The sequence below is a fragment of the Mobula hypostoma genome, chromosome X2 (assembly GCF_963921235.1).
Source record: "Mobula hypostoma chromosome X2, sMobHyp1.1, whole genome shotgun sequence".
In the NCBI taxonomy this organism is placed as follows: Eukaryota; Metazoa; Chordata; class Chondrichthyes; order Myliobatiformes; family Myliobatidae; genus Mobula; species Mobula hypostoma.
This window is the reverse complement of record NC_086129.1, coordinates 32,632,207-32,653,630: the sequence shown is the minus strand read 5'-3', so window position 1 is coordinate 32,653,630 and position 21,424 is coordinate 32,632,207. Positions and strand designations below refer to the sequence as shown.

The window sequence follows — 21,424 nt, the reverse complement described above, 5'->3', positions numbered from 1 at the left end:
AGCTATAAGTCTGTATTCCAGGAGATGTTTTGATGCTTTGACCAGTAGGAACATAAGTAGATCAAAGCTGGAAAGAAATGTAGAATATACAAATTGGCTTCATAATTCCAATGCCATTCACATTTCACAGATCTCATTTTTTTGAGAGAAGGGTATTTGTAACTAAATTGTAAATGTTTCCTGTTTGCATCACTCGTAGTATATCCTCTTTGTTTTATTATTAAAGTAGTTTAATAAGTTCAATTACTCTAAAAAATACTCCTTAAATTTTAACTTAAAGCTCTTTAAAAAATAATATGAAATGTGACATGAAATATAGGCAAAATATTGAGCAATATAACATTAAGTAGTAGTTGCTACTACTCACTGGTGTAACCAAAAACTGAAAACCAGACTCATTTCAATGTTTTATTGCAAACTTCTGACAGATTGAGTGTAGCACACTGCAACACAAAGCTACTTTGCAGAAAGGAAAGGATATTGCCACGAAATGTAATACATGGGGATCTGAAAATATTCCTGTGGGAGCTTACGCTGCTTCACTACTGAATTAATGATAATGTAGAATTTAGCCGAGCCCCATATTAGAACAAAGAGCACTTCGAGCTGCAGAATTCCATCTCCAAGCAGAATTTCAAGTGGCCGTACGGAGCAGAAAGCTCACAGTGACGTGCGGTGAATTTTGTCGAAGAGATCATGATAGGACTCAGAAATCCCTTTATTCTAAGTTTTGTTTTGGCTTCAGAAAGAAAATAAAGAGCTACCTTCAGTATTTGGTCCAAGCACTAAAATTAATGCTCTGCTTTACCAGCTCAACTTGTAAGTAGTTCTGTTTTAATATCTTCATTGTTTATTTAACTAAAAATGCATCTTATAAAATGTACAATTGCAGCCCTGGTTTCCACAACTTAAACATAAATTTTCAGGTGATGTTTTAACTTAATGCATGGCTTTATTCACTTTGGAACAAGAAGGATGATATTTTGTAAATGTATCAACTAGTTGGTTATATTAGACAAGAACCGATCAAGTGTATTGTATGTCTCAAGCAAATTAGAATCAGAGGGCGAACACTCCAGCAGAGCAGAAAGGAATTCAAAGACATAGTTCCCACAGTATGCAGGCACTTTATACAGTGGGTATGGATAATTATATCAATACATAACTGTTTACATCCCTGTCACAGCCAGTGAGATTCTGTGTTGGTGTTGTCTCAGCAATGTCTCAGAAAATTATCATTGTTCTTTTGGGTGTTAGTTCCACTCAAAGGATTCAAAGTACATTTATTGTCAATGTATGTATAAATTATACAGTGTTGAGATTTGTCTGCTGACAGGCAGCAACAAAGCAAGAAACCTGAAGGAAGGAACCCACTTAAAAAAGCAACACCCAATGCGCTGAGAAAGAGGGAAAAAAAACGCACAGATAATGCAAACAATAAAGGCGAGCACCAGTATTCTGAACTAAATTGAGTCCATTGACCCAAATCCCGGAGCAGCTGGAGTAGGCTCAAAAAGGGGATTAGGATTCCCTAACCCAGGGGTTACAGATTATTTCTCATCATTTAGCATAACGTTACCAAACTCTTCTTTCTTTTTCAATCTTTTTATTAGTTTCATAAAATATAAACAGAACATAATAGTAGTATGAAGTTATTGGGAGTACATTATTATAATAAACATGAGTGATTATAAAACCAAAAAATACGTAATTGACAAAACTCCCAATCATATAGGATACCAATGAATAATACAGAGTTACCAAACTCTTGATCAATAAATTTAAGGTATTTGACGTTTAGCGCTCCCAGTCCCCATTTGGTCTGCAACACATTTGCCTTGAATCCATAGTAGGCGCTTTCAAATTTCACCATAGAGTCTCTCTGATAAAATCTGGACTGGATTGTAGTGTTGAGAGGTCGCTACATTATCATCATTATCAAAGCTGAGATCCCTTTCGATGGGTGAGCATGAAAGATTCATTAATTTGAAAAATTACAGGATAATTCTTCCTTATTTCTTAGTCAATATTCCTAAATCAGGTGATCTAGTTATTCTCTTCTATCATTTGCAAACTCTTACCTTATCCTCCCATTACTACTTCGCTTCCTTCATTATAACAATACCAAGATTTTAAAGTACTTTCTGTTGACAAGTGGATTTTTTTCCTTGTCTCTTTTAATAGGTTATTCAGTGATCTAATAAGCCAAACACATCAGAAAGATTCAGGTTAGAGCCTCGATGTTGAGTGACTTATCTATCCCAGCATGGGTAGGACTAGACACTATTCAATTAGCCTCATTGCTCCAGGAAAGAAATGGTTCATTCAACCATGAGTCACTCTCCGGATCTATTTTATTAATGGATTTTAGTGCTGCTGGGGAATTTATGATGTTAGTCAAAGGTAGGATGCTGCATTGAAAAGACTTCAGATCCTATCTTCGGGAATATTTCAACTGTATTCCAAGAAGAACGCCTATTAGAGTGTAAGACTGTTAGGTGTATATCTATCAGAGTGCTTGACCTAGATGTGTGGGGTCTATCACAGTGTTGGACTAGGATGCATGCGATCTGTCAGAATGTTACATTTAGCATATATGATTTTTCAGTCTTTGGTGGGTGTGTTGTCAAGCAGAATGCTACTTTGACAGATACGGGGTTCATTTGAGTGCTTTGGAAAGGAGTGGGATCTATCAGAGTGACCCATCTAACATTATACCACTCCACTGGAGAGAGTGCTGAAGAAGACATATAGCATGTTTGTCTTCTTCAGTTGGGGCAATGAGAATATAAGTCATATTGCAGCTGCGTAAGCTTTGATATAGCCATATTCCGAGCAGTGTGTAAACACAAGAGATTCTGCAGATGCTGCAAATCCAGAGCAACACTTATAAAATGCTGGAGGAACTCAGCAGGTCAGGAAGCATGTATGGACGGAAATAAACAATTGACATCTTGGGCCAAGATCTGTGTACAGTTTTGATGGTCACAGTACAAGAATGATTTGAAGGCTTTGGAGAGGGTGCATTTGAGGTTCACAAGAATGTTGTCTGCATTATAGAAGTTTAACTGAGAAGGAAAGGTTGGACCAACTTGGATAGTTTTCTCTTGACTAACAGAGGCTTAGGGGTAACTTGATAGAAGTATATAAAATTATGAGAGGCTTAAAGTGCAGAGATTAAGATTCTTTTTTTCTCTAGATGGAAATGTCAAATAGTAGAAGGCAGAGCTTTATAGTCAGGGGAAAAAGTTTAAAGGGGATATACGAGGAAAGTTTTTTTCACATAGAGAATGGTAGATGCCTGGAACACTCTGCCAAACGTGTAGGTGTAAACAGTTATGATAGCAATATTCAAGAGGCATTTCGACACGACGTGAACAGGCAAGAAATGGAGGGTATAAACGATGTGCAGGCAGATGCAGTTAGTCTAATTTGGCATATTGGTCAGCAAAGAGAGGTGTGTATCAAGAATGACTGAAACTTCTGTATTACTATAGTGCCCATAACCATGCTTCATAAAACTTTTGTGAAACAAAATGTTGACATCAAGACATATAAGCAGAATAGCTTAGGAAAGAAATTTGGGGGCCTTAACACGTAGGGGCAGTGTCTTGTGAGGGGATAATGGAAATCAAAGGTGCTCTAGAGGCCAGGATTGGAGGACAGCTGCCCTCTTGCAAGGGCTATGACAAAGGAAGATTAGAGTTAAGAGAAGGATGAGGCCACTGAGCAACTGAGTTGCTGTGTCCAAGAATTTGAAAATTGAAGTAAATCACAAATATATAGAAACATAAGACCAAGAAGGGATTTAAAATTGAGGCTACAGTCAGGTCAGGGAGCACGGGGGGGCGGGGGGTTACAGTTAAGGTTGGGGTTAGGATTAGTGCTAGGGTTCGGATATCATAATGGATAGCATAGGATTACTGTGTGTAGCACAGTTTTAAACGACATGTTTACAGAGTGGAGAATGAGGCAACCAACCAGATATATGTTGGAATTAACATGTATTAATGAAAAAGACACAGATAAGATTTTAAGTTCAGAGGAGCTGAGTGAAATATAAGATTTCTACTGTGTATAGTTCTGGTCCCAACATTGCAGGGTATGTTAGTATTAGAAAAATGCAGAAGAGAATCACCCAGCTGTTACCTTATAAGGAAAGATTAGATAGGCTGGTCTTTTTCCCACTGGAACATAGGAGACTAAGAGGAGATCTGATGGAGGTTTATAAAATTATGCCAGGCATGGATGGGGTAGATAAAGTCTTTTACCTATGGTGGATAATCAAAAACTAGAGGCAAAGGTTTAAGGTGAGAGGAGAGAAATTTAAAAGAGACAAGAGGGTCAAATTTTTCACACAGAGGGTAATGGGTAGATAGTATGAGCTGCCAGAGGAAGTGGTAGATGCAGAAACAATTACAATATTTTAAAGGCATTTGGACAGGTACTTGGATAGGATGGGAGTTCACAGACATGGGTCATGCTGGCACAAGGAATTAGCACCGACATGTATCACATCAGCATGGATGACTGTGACAAAATGCCCTTTTTGTGCTGTACAATCCTCTGACAGCTTAGGATTCGATAACTGCTATACTGATCTTGATGATGTCACAGGTACAAGAATTTTATAATGATGAGTATATGGATTATATCAGGACCGTCCAAGAGACATTTGGGCTATGCAAATTTTTCAGCAGGAACAGAAAGGAAGATAACTGCAGGGCAAAGGAAACATCATGGGGATTGTGAATTAAGTAGCATTGTTTCCCATAAGAATTGTTGAAATGATGGATGGTCGAGAGTAACTAAAATACTTCGCATTTCACTGGGGCGTCACAGATTTTTAATTTTGATTAAGTTACGCATCACATCTAAAAATTGTTCCCACTCACCCAAAATTTTTACAATAGTTACTCATTCCTATTACTCTGGGCGGGAAAAGAAAATAAAAGAACAAAGTATTTTTTTTTAGGATTACTATTAAAGGTGTTGAACCTACTGAAAGAGCCTGATTCCTACTGTACTATTTTAATATTGAACAAAATTAGCGCAATGTTAATGGAAAGGATCGGAGCAGAGGACACTCGTTGCAGAGTGGAGCAGGTGTAACTGCCCTTGGTTTTATTAACAGGCTCCGATCTGAATGGTTATATGATGAAAAGCTAGTCTGTCCTTGTTTAGATGCAACAGAAGTAACTGCAGACAGACAAAGAGCTGCTCTGTCCTCCTTTCCCATTGTTTGTGGCCACTTAATAGACCTTTTGGTAGACTGGCTTTTCTCCAAATGGCTTTCAATTCCTTCCCCTCCACAAAGCCCATCAAACTTCCCCCTCCCCATCCTCCTGCTCACACGCTTCTGTTGCTGAAGTAACAGCTCTAGCTGAGATCCTTGTGAGATGACTACTGATATCGTTTTTCAACCTTGCAACCGTGACTATGCCTTTATTGATGCCAAGACAGACAAGAACTAAAAAGCCCACAAAGCCACACACATTCTACAGATCTGTTATTATATGCTACATTCAGAAGCTTCCTAATACTATCAAGGGAATGGTTAACTGTTTATGTAATTTATTCCCTTCAGTGCCCAAATTAGGAAGACAAAAATAATACTACCACAAGTGAGCAATCCATCTCTTCCCAACTGGGAATTAAAAACTTCGGATTTAATTTAGTTTACACACAAGAACACACAAATTTGACAGGCTGGTGGGAAATTCATCAAGCTAGCCCCACTACATGAAAGATACACCATCAGGGCAGAATGCTTTCTTCCTCCTCTCTCTACTCTTCCTGCAGCTATGTAATCTCCCAAATGAGACAAAAGGAAAGGATGAAATTAAACAAGCTAATAGTGGAAAAGATCTTCAGGAAAATTCAGCTCAGGTTTATGTTGCTCTCATAATTTCAAAGGAGATTGGAGAGTGTTGATAAAAGACTTCCAAAAAACCCAGGGGAGGATAGTAAGTAGTATTACAACTTCACCCACCCCATCTTGTTATTTCTGTAAATAGACAATGGTGCTCACTCAGAGCATATAGTCTGAAAGCTCAGCAAACCAGATATATCTTTGTAATTTCACCATCCTTTGTAATCCAGTGGCGGAAAATTATCTTTGATCTTCGTGATATTTAGTTGGAGTGCACTCATCTTCTCCGGAATAATAGACAATATGATGTTTAGAGGGATCACAAAAAGGTCATAGTGGTTAGGTAGAGATGGGCTTTGTCAGCAGCTCTGTAGAAATTAGCTTTATTCATGTGATGTTACTAAGGGGAATTGTGCAGATAAATTAAAAGAGTGGGCTAAGGATGGATCAAAGGTTCAAAGTTCAAAGTAAATTTATTATCAAAGCACACAAAGGGTTAGGGTTAGTTTTTTTTAATGCCCGCAAGAAATGAATCTCAAGGTAGTAGAACAAAGAAATACAACAGAATCAATGAAAAAACACACACAAAACAGACTGGCAAACAACCAATGTGCAAAATAAGTAAACTGAGCAATACAATAAAAAATCAGATGATAATAATAACGAATAAGTAAATAAATAAATATACTGAGAACGTGAGTTGTAGAGTCCTTGCAAGTGAGTCTATAATTCGTGGAATCAGAAAATTGCACAACATAATACCCCGTGATTACATTAGAGCAGGGGTTCCTAACTTTTTTTTATGCCATGGACCAATACCATTAAGCAAGGGGTCCATGGACCCCAGTTTGCAGACCCCTGCATTAGACCAATGGACAAATAAGGCTTCAGATCAACTCCAGATGCACAGCATTCCCTCAGAACCATATTGAAATATCAGGACTGGGGTTGATACTGGAACTCAAAACCAGAGAGGACGGCATGGCAGCATGGGGGTTAGCGTAACGCTATTACAGCACCAACAACCCGGGTTCAATTCTGCCGTTGTCTGTAAGGAGGATGGACATGCTCCCCATGATCACATGTGTTTCCTCTGGATGTTCCAGTTTCTTCCCACATCCCAAAGATATACCAATTAGTATTTTATTTGGTCACCTAGGTATAGTTGGGTGGCAAGCACTCATTGGGCCAAAAGGACCTGGTATCGTGCTGTATCTCTAAATATTTTTTTTTAAAAGCAAAAACCTCTTGCCAATTAAACCAAGCTCACAGTCAATATGAGAGTGGAATTTCTAATCCAACGGATTGGAAAAAAAGAAAGAAAGGCAATAGCAACCAGGAAGCAGAGTTATTGGAAACAAGGGTGGTAAAGCACTGATTGTGTGCAGGTAGTTCTAGAATGCATACGAGCCAGTTATGGAATGAATAAAGTATGACATGTGTAGGTGATTAGAGCTGAAGGAACCCTGAGTTCTGGAAGGATTTTTAGGCTGTAAGAGAATGCAAAGATACAGCAAGATGAGTTTCTTTTTATATTAAAGCATTGATACAATCAGGGCTGTGTAGATCATCAAAACTGGTTTAATAGGTATGTGCGCCTGCACAAAGAGGCAAAGTCTTGAATATGATTAATTTACGGAGGGTGGAATCAGCCTGTATTAGATACACCTGGAGGGTAAAAAGAACTTGGATGTTCAGTGAACAAATCGAAAGAGCCAGTGATGATAAAATGTTTTCCAGGTGATTTTCAGAGTAGTTGGAATTGGAAGAGTAGCTTAAGATCAACTAGCCTGAGACAGTAGTTTAGGTAATGTTTGGGAGTGGGATAGAGTTAGTTGTCTTAACATATGTGAATGGGTTTTTATCGATGGGCCAAAGACGGTGTGTTTGCTTTTTCTCAACACCTGCTTGAGGCAAATTTGCCTATCCATGGACTGCACATTGATTAAGCAGTCCAACAATGGAGACGGTAACTAGGTCAGCAGCAAGTGACTGGTGGTGTTAACATTAATATATATGATGCCAGATAAGAAGACAGCATATATGCAGAGGACAATACCAAGGGCCAGCATGTAAGAGAGAAACCGGGGCAATGACAGATACTTGGTGATAACAGGTTGGACATGAGTAGCATACCTTGCAAGAAATTCCCTGCTTAATGACTGGAGAGCAGAGAGTGGAACCACTAATGAGAAATCATGCTGAGCTGAATAAGGGAGAAGAGATGTTGCTGAAGTATGGCCTGATCAGCCATGCCAATGGCTGCAAAAAAGGTCAAGAAGAATGAAGAATCAATGCACAGCACACAGAGAGTCACACAAATCGTCACTTTGACTTTGATTAGAATAGAAACCAGACTGGAGGGATTCTCTGTGTACTATTGGGAGAGTGGGAACAAATTAAGACAACACACTTGTCCAGCTAACCAACAGTAAATTGATGGAAGTAATGATCAATAGTGCCACTAAGCTACCTGCTCACCAATACCCAGATATGAATCAATGTGCTAAATCCCAAAGGTGAAATGACAGTAACTGTGCTCACATCAGCTTCTTGGGTATGGCAGCAAGGAGTCCTGGTAAGACTGAAGTTAAAAATCATCAAGTGGAGAACATCCTAATTGTTGCAGCCACGTATTGCACGAAGCAAGATTGTTGTGGTCATTGGAAGTCAATCACCGTAGCAACAGGACGTCACTACCAGGAGTTTCTCAGTGCAGTGTAATAGGCCCAACCATCTTTAGCTGCTTCACTTATGATCTTTCTTCCATCAATTGGTCAGAAGGCTGGATATTCAATGATCATTGTTTGATGTTCAATTCTATATACAGTCCTTTGCATGTAGTGAGACCTCATTGGTTGTTAAGCAGTAAATAACATGCATGCCTCTAAGTGCCAGGCAATGACCATCTCCAATAAAATGAGAATCTAACAACTTCACCTTGACATTCAATAGTATGATCATTGACAAATTCTTCACTATCAATACCATGGGGTGACCATTGACCCGAAACCCAACAGGACTAACCACATAGATACTGCTGTTACTAGAGCAGGTCAGAAGCTAGGTATCCTCTGGTGAAGGACTCACCTCATGAAGCCCTGAAGTCCTTCCACTTTCTACAAGATGCAAATATGGAGCATGATGGGATACTCCCTGATTGCCTGAATGGGAGCTGCTTCAACAACTCACGAAGCCTAACACTAACCCGAACAAAGGAAACCATTGATTCATATCCCATCAATTACCCAAACATTCATCTCCTACACTATCAAGGGCTAGTAGTGGTAATGTGTTCCAACCGAAAATTATACTGCAGTTACTCTGATGGTAGTTACCACATCTGTAACTTCAGCCTCCAAGAAAGGTAAAGATACAAAGCTCATGGGGAACATCTGCAAGTCTCCTATTTAGAAATGCACCAATCATTGAATCTAAATTCTGAAACTCCTTTTTCCCCGCAGCACAGTTGAAGTGCCTACACAAGAGGAACCGCAGCAGTTCATAAAAATGACCTTGCCACCACCTTCTCAATGGCATCTAAGGATGAGTAATAAATGCTGGGTGACGCGTGGCCAAGTGGTTAGGGCGTTGGGCTCACGATCTGAAGGTCGTGGGTTCGAGCCTCGGCCAAGGCAGCGTGTTGTGACCTTGAGCAAGGCACTTAACCACACACTGCTCCAGTCCACCCAGCTGAAAATGGGTACCGGCAAAATGCTGGGGGTTAACCTCATGATAGACTGATGTCCTATCCAGAGGGGAGTCTCGTACTCTCAGTCGCTTCACACCACAGAAACCGGCATAAGCACCGGCCTGATGGGCCACAAGGCTCGGGACAGACTTTAACTTAAAATTAAATAAATGCTGGCCTGGTCAATGGCATCCAGATTCAATGGCATCCAGATTTCAATAAAAAAAAAGTAACCAAGGAACAGTAAGTTTGAAATTATGATTCTAGATGACAGTTCAGTGATTATTTTATGAGAATGGATACATGGGAATTGAATTCAGAAGAGAAGGTAAGAGTTGTGAGGAAGTGACTGGAGATAGCCTTATTTGTAATGATGGTAATGGTGATCCGACATAAAATTGCAAATTCAGGACTGATTATATTTTAGAGCGTTGATCTCAAAGCAAATGTTAAGAGATGACAGGAGGATGGATATCTTAAAGGATAAAGTAAATTGAGATGATTTTAATCAATGCAGAGGTCTAGCAGGCAAACCATACAAAAATTTTTTTTTTCACCCAATTATTGAAACACTGACTGCCCAGGAGTGTAACGTAAAAAGTTTGCTGTATTTGAATGGTTCAAGATGAATTATTGAAAGCATGACAAGGAAGTTACTTGGAATTATTGCAGGACTTACTCTGTGGGAAGTTTGATAGTAGTCTTGCTTAATTGTGTCAGAATAATCCTGTTTTTTCTCCAGATACTATAACAACAGGGAAGGAGATTTCGAATCAGTGATAAATAGAAATATTATGAATCACTCTTCTTAAGATTCAACACAATAGTCTTAGTTTGAGAAAAATACCACAAAGGTTTGAGTCAAAAATGCCTACAATCCTGATTATTTTGTTTCCAGACAATAATGTAGTTTAATAGATTTGGTGCAATAGCAAATCACAGAATTTCAACAAATCATTCTGCCACAGAAACACTGGCAAAACTATGAGTTGGCACTTCCCAAGTTTCTATAGGATTCTTGCCAATCTTCTGCTGAAATTGTGGCAGTAGAATAAGATATCCCTGCAAAATTTTAGACTTTAGTGTTTTTGGCAAGTTAATGAATTTATTGCTTTTTCTTTACTTATGACCTGTTGAGACATTTTATTTCCAAGTCAGGATGATAAGCGGAGAATATGTAACACTGCGTCATGGATGTTCTTGAGTTGTCCACTATGAGGAGCCAGAGAGCAAACTAGCAATGCAAGCAGAAGGTAACAAACTGAGAAATATTCATGCCTTCAGCAAACATTGACAATGGGGCAATTTTGCAAAATGTGACATTGGATGCAGAGGGTGACAGCGCTAGCAGAATATTCCTAATTCTTGAATCAAATATTGCAAGACATGAAATTTTTCTGCCAAACAGTAATTATTTTTGAACAGCCTAATAGCACAGCAATATCGAAAAAAGGAGCACAAGTGACCCATAATAAACCCATATTCAGTGCAATTATGTCTGATCATCCATCTCAATATCATTTTTTTGCTCACTCCCTTGATGCCTTTTCATTTAGATATGTATTTCCCTCCTCCTTATACAGTACTGTGCAAAAGTCTTATGCACACACACACACACACACACACATATAGTATGTATCGCTAGGGTGCCTAAGACTTTTGCACAATACTGCAGTAACTTTATATATTGCACTGTACTGCTTCCACAAAAAACAACAAATTTCATGACATAAGTAAGTGACAATAAACCTAATTCTGATATGGGTCTCTATTGTGGACTGAGAGTGAGAAGGGGTCAGGGAGAGTGGAATCATGGTTAGGAAAAGGGAAGGGAAGAGGGAAAGGCAAGGGAAGCACCAGAGAGACATTCTGTAATGATCAATAAACCAATTGTTTGGAATCAAATGATCTTGCCTGGTGTCTCTCGCGGCTGGGTGTGTCTCCACCCGTACCACCCCACCCCTCCCCCCCACCTCGACACTCCTTCTCTGCCACTTATCCCACGCCCCTCCTGTGGCGCTCTACCCTCACCACTCCCAGCATCCTTTGCTCTCGCCAAATTTACATACTTGCTCTCCGCTCTACGTTGACAAATACAGCACTTTTGTTTTTATCCCCTATTTTTCATTTCACATTTTACAGAAGTATCTGAAATTACTGGGAGCTGGATTAGCCACTGATGTAATTCAAATAGAGTTTCATCTCCACCTCCACCTCAATAACCCTCCAGAGAGTAAACAGCATTAGAAAACTTCCACTTTCTCTCTATAACTACATAACCAGATTGATTCCTGGGATGGCAGGACTTTCATATGAAGAAAGACTGGATGAACTGGGCTTGTACTCGTTGGAATTTAGAAGATTGAGGGGGGATCTGATTGAAACATATAAAATCCTAAAGGGATTGGACAGGCTAGATGCAGGAAGATTGTTCCCGATGTTGGGGAAGTCCAGAACAAGGGGTCACAGTTTGAGGATAAAGGGGAAGCCTTTTAGGACCGAGATTAGGAAAAACTTCTTCACACAGAGAGTGGTGAATCTGTGGAATTCTCTGCCACAGGAAACAGTTGAGGCCAGTTCATTAGCTATATTTAAGAGGGAGTTAGATATGGCCCTTGTGGCTACGGGGGTCAGGGGGTATGGAGGGAAGGCTGGGGCGGGTTTTGAGTTGGATGATCAGCCATGATCATAATAAATGGCGGTGCAATCTCAAAGGGCCGAATGGCCTACTCCTGAACCTATTTTCTATGTTTCTATATACAGACGATAATATTTGCAAACAATTTCTCTTATTATTCACTCTTTGCCACTTGATAGTTCTAACATTGGGAATCAACAAATAACTTTAAGATGCATTCTGTATCTCTGGCTGCCATTCGTGCTTATTTAGAACTTCCAGTGTTACTGGATTCAGTTTACTTACACCAGAGCAAGTTGTTGACTGTGTTTATCCTACCATTAGCCAAGATGCTGCAGTGATGTTTCGTTGATCATTCTGCTTCCGTCATGGCGGAATGCTAAGCTTGCATATGGTGGCATGGTAACGTAGTGGTTAGGTCAATACCTGTCAGTACCAGAGACCCTGGTTCAATTCCCACCACTGCCTGTGACCACGGGGGTTTCCTCCAGGTGCTCCGGTTTCCTCCCGCAGTCCAAAGCTGTACCGGTTGGTAAGTTAATTGGTCTTTGTAAATAGTCCCGTGATTAGGATAGGGTTAAATCTTGGAATTGCTGGGTGGTGCAGCTCAAAAGGGGTGAAAGGGCTGTACCTCAACAAATAAATAAATATCATACCACATCAGTAGGGCAGCGTGTATAAGCTAATTGATGCACTCATTATCGTGGATTTGGTACCGCCAATTCTCCAACCAACCTTCTCAAACTCATTGTACATTCTGTCTTAGTCGGTTAATTATTATCAATATGTAATGATAACCCAGGTTGTTTGCCTACATGCTAGGTTGGCTTCCAGTCTTTAGGCATAGTGCATTAGTGTAAGTGATTTTGTTAGACCATTTAATCCCCATTTGTATGCATGGTGTTATTACTGGCAATTGTTTGCTATAGAAGTGACAAAGGGGAAAAGGTTACAATTGAGCACTGTAAGTGATCCTTCTCGAAAGTTGACCACAAATGCTCACTCTGGTAATTAAGCACAGCATGAAGGTAGTGCTGCATTATCAGATGTTGCTACTTTTTGATAAGAAGATCATAAAAGATCCTAAGGCACTATTTCAAAGATAAACAAAGCAGTTATCCCTGGTATCCTGATCCAAATTTAATTACTCACCATTATTAAAAGCAGATTGCCATTTTCTCAGTGTTATTGGTGGGAGCTTGCTATGAAAAATTGGCCTCTCCATTTTTCTGTATCACAACAGTTTCTATGCTTGAAAAGGTGTTTTATTGACTGTAAGCTGTAAGGTGACATCCTGAAAGAGACATGAAATATGCTATATTAATGTTCGATTAGGGATAGTAACACCCTGAATAAATGAGGTTATTCAGTTGACAAAATCAGTAGGCAATCAATTTTCCCAAGGAAAAACTCTTAAAACTTTTATTTGGTGGAAAAGATGAACATGGTGAATTGACAACATATCGTATTACGACTTGAAGAAGGGTTTTTGGACAGGTCCCTGTGGAAGCAAAATAACTAACTTGTGCAATAAGGAGGAATAAAGTTGTTTCAGATAATGCTCGCTTTCAGTTCCATGGATCCCATTTGATTGAGTTAATCAACTTTGAATGCAGTAGCCATTAGCTATCTGACACCATGTTTGAATCCTTTATATTCTTCACTGGAAATAAATCATCATATATAACTGGTGAGGGGAGAGATGTGTCTGGGGCACTTGCATTTTATTTCGATCATCTGCATCAAGTTTGAACCTCTGGATGTAAATTCCTCCTGAGGCTGCTACTGTTCCTCCACTACAATGTTCCTTTTTCTCACGAGTTTCAATAGTTCTTCCACTAAAATTAAGTGATTTCCCATAAAAATGCATCTCTTTTGATTTTGCAAATATGCGTGTCTAATATGACATTAACTCAAAATCCAGACTACATCAGAATATGCATTCAATATTCAGAATAATGGTGCCAAACCATCTGTGTCCAATATCGCAGTCTACAGTATTTCTACATAAAAATGTCGATATTTTCATCCTAATACACACAATGAGGTGACTGAAGCAGCAACACATACCACATTCAGCCGTACTGCCCTAAAAATCCACCACAGTTTTCTGTGTTATCTGCCTAAAAACATCTGTATAAGATAATTTAAGTACACTCTTAATCTCTAGTATAAAATGGAAGAGAGAGAATTTACAGGGTAGTACAACAAGTCTTCATTGACACTGACTGTAATCCTGTTACTTATAGTATTTCATTCAAGTGAGAGAATAGTCTTGTAGCCTCTAAAGATCGGTATTGTTCGATGATGCTGGTTTTGCAAGTGTAAATGAAGATAACATCATCAAAGCAGGCTGCTACTTTGAAAAGCCCAACCAATATCTAGTAGTCCAAGAATTTCTCAGACTATATTACATTTCTTTCTGCCACATACCACCGGTTCGTCTCTTATTTCAGTGGTGAATCATTAAACAGCACAAAGAGGCTCAGCCACATAAACCCAACAGAACGAGAGTCTTGAGAACATTACAAATTGTCCTAATCTTTGACAAGTCCCATCTGTGGATTTAAAATCCTTGAGCAGATGCTGGATAAATTATGCTGTCATCTGGCTGGAAGCCTGAGAATACACCAGCGTGCAGATTAACCATGGCACAGGCTGCAACACAAGGCCACTGACACCAAGCTGTACTTCAGAACAGTTTTGCAGAGTCAATGGCAAGATGGTCACCTCCTCAGGGGCACACTTAACTCCAAAATCATGGCTACCATCAGCCAACAATGACACAAATTTCTACGTTAAAAGATGCAATTGAGTGGCCTAGGCAGGTAGTGTAGGGGGTCTCTCTATTTCTTATATAGTAGTGCTGGAAATGACGACAGGCTATGCAATTGTTGTCATCACCTGGAGAATTAAAAAAGCACGATTTCTCAATTGAGGAAGAAAATAAATTAAACCATTCTGTTTCCTCCATGTGAAGTATTCATAATATCACAAGACCTATGTCATCCATTAGGTACAGTTCTAAGCATGCCAAATTCCTGGAAGAACCAAGCGAATTTGCAATAAACTTATGATAGTCCATGGGACAATTATACTCAGTGCCTCCTGTACCTAATAAAGTAGCTATTGGATGTATGTTCATGGTCTTCTGCTGCTGTAGCCTATTCACTTCAAGGTTCAATACGTTTTTCATTCATGGAAGCTCTTTTGCACGTTACGTTTGTAATGCATGATTATTTAAAGTACTGTCACCTTCCAGTCAGTTTGAAACAATCTATTCATCCTCCTCTGACCTCTCTCATTAACAAGGCATTTTCACCCACAGAACTGCTGCTCACTGGATGTTTTTTTTCTGTTTATTGCACCAATCTCTGAAAAACTCCAGAGTCTGTTGTGCATGAAAATCCCAGGGGATCAATGTTCCCTCTAAATTGGAATGACCAGTGTGACAAAAATCTTGTGCTGTGCAATTTTTTGCCCAGTGCCAACAACATGTGCAGACTTAATTTTATATATAGAGGTATTCATTTTAACATCCTGCAAAACACTGTCAATAAGAACTTTGGGTTTGATCATTTTCACTCTCATTCATCTGCACTCTCACAAAACATATGTAGCAGGCCTATAGCGGGTAATGAAGGATTTTCTTGCCAGAGCTATTGCACAATGTCCATTTGTGATTTGCTTGCTAAATGATGCTTCAAAACTTCAAATTCCCAAATATCACTCCACATCTTCCCATTTGCAAATTCTCCAGCAACTTTTGCATCATGACAATACATGCAGTAACACCAGTTTCTGTATTGTACAGAAATATTTCTTGTAGCTGCACGCTCCTGACCTCATGAGCTTTTGGTCTAGCAGTTTCTACTGTTTCATTTAGTCATTCTGCTTTAAATAAGTTAGCAGTTCTTTTGCACTTCATGCCCTTTGCTTCTTTGGAATTCTACATAGTGAATCAAAAATTTCTTCAATAAAACAGTATAAATAAGCCAGTTCTAAAAACTGCAAACAAATCATTGCAAATTTCACATTGTCAACACCGTCCAAATCAGAAACCAGAAAAGGAAATGTGATTGTGTACAATCGTGAAATACACTTAACATGCAACGAGTTAGAGGGTGACAACCTTTTGTGTGCAGCTTAAATTCCTTTGTGCGCTAGTAGCAAAGGATGTGTGCGCGCATACACGTGCACGCCGTAGAGGGAACATTGCAGAAGTTCTGCAGTTTCTAAGATACTCAAGCCACCCTGTCTGGCACTAACAAATATTCCACTGTAAAAGTCAGTTTGACTGAATTTCTTCCCCATTCTGATGTTTTGTTTGAAAAACAACTGAACCTCTTGACCACGCCTGCATGCTTTTATGCAGTGATTACAGGTGTACTGAATAAAGTGGCCACTGAGTGTATGTAATTTAAACACTTATGGTGTACTTATTTTTTAAGTTACTATTTACATTTAGTGTTGGCGCGTGGCCAAGTGGTTAAAGTGTTCGTCTAGTGATCTGAAGGTCACTAGTTCGAGCCTTGACTGAGGCAGCGTGTGTGTCCTTGAGCAAGACACTTAACCACACATTGCTCTGCGATGACACCGGTGCCAAGCTGTATGGGTCCTAATGCCCTTCCCTTGGACAACATCGGTGGCATGGAGAGGGGAGACTTGCAGCATGGGCAACTGCTGGTCTTCCATACAACCTTGCCCAGGCCTGCACCCTGGAAACCTTCCAAAGCGCAAATCCATGGTCTCATGAGACTAACAGATGCCTATATTTACACTTAATTTTGAAATGAATTGGCTGGATGAACAAAGATAACTGGAGATGCAGAAATTATCATTAAAGCATTTATCATTTGACACACATTGCTATTTTCAGTCTTCCTTAAGTTCCTCGTGAGAAACTTGGTCAAGTAATACTATCCTCATGCTTCAGCCTGATTCAGCTTTAGTTGGAATGGATAATATTCTAAACCTTAATCCAATCTGGATTCATCCAGTTCTCAGTGGCAAACAAGATCTCTGTTGTCTGTTATTCATCTGGTCGCCTAATCACTGAGAATTTTTAAGATGCATACAGTGCCAAGTCTTAGAATAAGTAATACAGGATAAAGGATTTAAGATAGCATTTCTTCTGTTTTTAACCATTTTCTATAATATAGTACTGTTTCTTTATCTGCAAAATTTCTTTGATTTTTAACATAGTTTTTTTCTATAATTTTTTTCTATAATTTTAAGCATTAGAGTATTATTTTGTAGAGTTGCAGGTGGCTGCAACAACAGTAAAGCTTGTATTGCATATTCAGAAGGAAGTTTTAAATCCCTGCTATATTTTCTTAAACATAGGAATGGTGTTATCTTTGAGCCCATGCACATATGTTTGTATTGTCATATAATTAGTTAATATTGTCATGCCGTGTACTAACTTTTCAAACAACATAACAGCTTCACTGGCATTTAATTTGTAACAGTTCAGAGAACCAACATTAAAATAGTAATTGTGCTTTCAGTTTATCAGATAAAGTTCAATCCGGCCAAATCTATTTTCTATGTGGACAAAATATCTACCATCCTTCTTCAAATCCGTCAATTCAATCTCTCACTGGGGAATAAGAATCGAATTGTTTCTTTGTTTCTCTCTGTGGTCTGCTCCAATGGCACTCTAACATAATTCGCTCCACAATCCCATCGCCCTTTGTCTGAGAAGGTTTCACTTGACTTTCTTTTTAATCTTGTGATTCAAAACCATTTGCCATGTTATTTGAACCCATCGGTTTGCCAATCTGTACAGCTCAGCATGACCAACTTCACTTATAATTTGAATGCAAGTTTAGGAAATCACCTCAACAGCTCATTCCAAGGATAAGGTTAGAGAGGAATTCAAAGTGTGTGTTTTTCATTGAAGACATGTTCTGACTGGTATTCAATTTAATTGATTACACTACATATTGAATTTGATATACAACAGGCATTTGAAGCAATATTGCTCATTTAATGCAGAGGTGCAAGTTGAATTTCCACCCTAGTAAGACCAACTTCATTAAATGGTTCTTATAATTTTATGATTCATACCTGGAATCATTTTGACTTCTCACCTGTACCATTCTAAAGTTAACACAATTCTTCCTGGAATTTTACATAGTTCTCCAGATGGGTTTGTCAGATGCTAGTAAAATAATCCAAGTGCCTTGGATACACACTTAGTAGCCATTTTATCAGGTACACCTGTACACCTGCTCATTAATGCTAATATCTAATCAGGCAAATCATGTGGCAGAAACTCAATACATAAAAACATGCAGACATGGTCAAGAGGTTCAGTTGTTTTTCAGACCAAACATCAGAATTGGGGAAGAAATGTGATCTAAGTGACTTTGACCATGGAATGACTGCTGGCGCCAGATGGGGTGGTTTGAGTATCTCAGAAACTGCTGATCTCCTAGGATTTTTATGCACAAGTCTTTAGAGTTATTTAGAATGGTGTGAAAAACAAAAAAAAAGTGAGCAGCAGTACTGGGGCAAAAATACCTTGTTAATGGGAGAGATCAGAGGTGAATGGCCAGACTGATTCAAGGTGACAGTAGCTCAATAACCTCGTATTACAGCAGTGGTGTGCAGAAGACCATCTCTGAATGCACGGCATGTTGAACCTTGAAGTGGATGGGCAACAGCAGCAGAAGACCATGAACATACACTTAGTGGCCACTTTATTAGGTACAGGAGACACCTAATATAGTGCCACTGAGTGTATATTCAATCATTGCTGGTACAACCTAGTGCCTCATTGCTGAATAAATACTACAGCAAAGATCCTTCAGAATAATCCCTCAAAATTTTGAGATTTATTTCGCAATCTACCTGTATCATTTTTAAAAAATTATATTCCATTTCATTTATTCCACCTACTAATTAAATTATAGTTATCTGTTCTGCATTACTTTTTCCTTTCTCCAGTAATCCTCTGTTCCCAGTTAATATTTTCTCTTGAGCGCTGCAATTTACTTACCATGTTCAAACATAGATATTCCTTTGTACAGCATGTCACTCACGAGAGAGATTTTTTCTTCAGCCCGTGAAAACAGGCGGAATGGGAAATGGGATTTGCCTACATTCCAAAGTTCCCCAAACTACAAGCGTTCATGGAATGCACAGTTAAGACCCTAAGATATAGGAACAGAATAGGAGATCAGCCACCTACCCAGGGATGCCTGGCTGTAGCCAGGGCCAGCTTGTACAAAGTACATGCTTCCTCTGATCACTGTCCTTCAACTGCCCCGCTCACTCTCCCACACCCAATGCATCACTGCCGCGTCCATCCATAAACTAGCTGTTAAGCAGCTTCCAGGCTTGTATTGCTGTTGCCACTTTAAGAGATGACTGCAGAGATTGTAGCTGTGTGGCATCATGTGGCAGCTTCAGAAACTTGCAGAAGGCCAATAGATAACGCTGCACCGAAGCTAGCAGAGCATGGGAAAGCCTGACAAAGCCGTTCATGAACCACACAATTAAAAACGTTGACCTTTATGTAACTTCTGCAGACAGCATTAAAGAGACCTGCAATGTTTTAAAGGATTGCAAAGCAATTTCTATGCTTATGCTTTCCATGCTTTGGAAGTCCAAATGTATAAAACCTGCAGTTCTTTGTGTCCGATAAAAAGACACTTGAACTCGTGGTGTTAATCCATGAAATGCAACTTCAAACCCTAATACCCAATTACACAAAGGTTAAAATGCATTTAAGTTTCATAATTGAGTTATTTCTGGGACTAGTTTGCAAGGTTTGCTTAAAGCCCAGCTCCTTTTTGTCCTACCTATTGCAAGTTATTTCACTTATTTTACTCTAATTGAAAAAAAAGTAGGCTTAGGCTATTAATTTTCCATTTGACAGGTAACATTGCTTATTTTATGATGAATATATGCTCATTGATTAATAGCATCAGGAATTAAAATTAAAAATGTCCTTGCCATCATTTTTCACAATAAACTGTCTTGTAAAGCAACCAATTAATTAATGTTTGCATCTTTAATTCCCTTAAAGGTGAAGAATGAATGTACAATATTTTGATGTTTTTTCTCGCACTTTGTAATTGACTATTTTAAAAGTCAATTATTATTTTAACTATTTCAACCAATTTTTAACAATCTTCCCATATAGCTACTTGTAGGCACTTGGTCCACATTCCAGACCATAAAAGCTTCAGGTTGGTCTCAATTTCTCTAATCAGTAGTAAATAATGATTACAGTCTTCGAGCTATAAGGAAAAAGTGGTTGCCATTATTAGGTTGAGATATAATGCCAACCATGGTCTGTGGCTTTGACCTTTCTTGCTCTCAGGAGAAGTGCTGGAAGGGCCAGTACCACCTATGATAGTAACGCAAAACTTTGATCCTTTCTATTAGATTTTCTCTCAGCTCCAGTTCAATCCTGACATCCAGTGCTATCTACAAGGAGTTTGCACATTCTTCAGTTTCCTTGCACACCTACCAATGTTGTACATCTACATTGTTGGTAGAATCTCAGATGGTGACGAGAGGGCGTACAGGAGCGAGATATGCCAACTAGTGGAGTGGTGTCGCAGCAACAACCTGGCACTCAATGTCAGTGAGACGTAAGAGCTGATTGTGGACTTCAGGAAGGGTAAGATGAAGGGACACATACCAATCCTCATAGAGGGATCAGAAATGGAGAGAGTGAGCAGTTTCAAGTTCCTGGGTGTCAAGATCTCTGAGGATCTAATCTGGTTCCAACATGTCGATGTAGTTATAAAGAAGGCAAGACAGTGACTATACTTCATTAGGAGTTTGAAGAGATTTTGTATGTCAACAAATACAGTCAAAAACTTCTTATAGATGTACTATGGACAGCATTCTAACAGGCTGCATCACTGTCTGGTATGGAGAGGGCTACTGTACAGGAGCGAAAGAAACAGCAGGAGGTTCTAAATCTAGTCAGCTCCATCTTGGGTACTAGCCTACAAAGTACCCAGGACATCTTCAAGAAGCGGTGTCTCAGAAAGACAGCATCCATCATTAAGGACCCCCAGCATCCAGGGCATGCCCTTTTCTCACTTGGGAAGGAGGGAGAGGAGCCTGAAAGCACACACTCAGCGATTTCAGAACAGCTGCTCGCCCTCCGCCGTCCAATTCCTAAATGGATGTTGATCCTGTGAACGCTACCTCACTTCTTTAATGTATATTATTTCTGTTTTTGCACAATTTTTAA

At 39.2% G+C, this 21,424-nt stretch overlaps 1 protein-coding gene across 4 annotated transcripts in view; it reads left to right on the top strand.

The window, feature by feature from the left end:
- Positions 1-614: 614 nt before the first annotated feature.
- The window catches only part of LOC134341026 (galactosylgalactosylxylosylprotein 3-beta-glucuronosyltransferase 1), a 208,162-nt gene continuing 187,352 nt past the window's right edge, over positions 615-21,424 (top strand). For 3 of the 4 annotated variants that reach the window (XM_063038750.1, XM_063038747.1, XM_063038748.1), the window contains exon 1: positions 615-819. The gene's annotated coding sequence lies outside the window, so the exon portion shown is untranslated. The remainder of the gene's footprint in view (positions 820-21,424) is intronic. The other variant, XM_063038746.1, reaches the window with a different exon arrangement.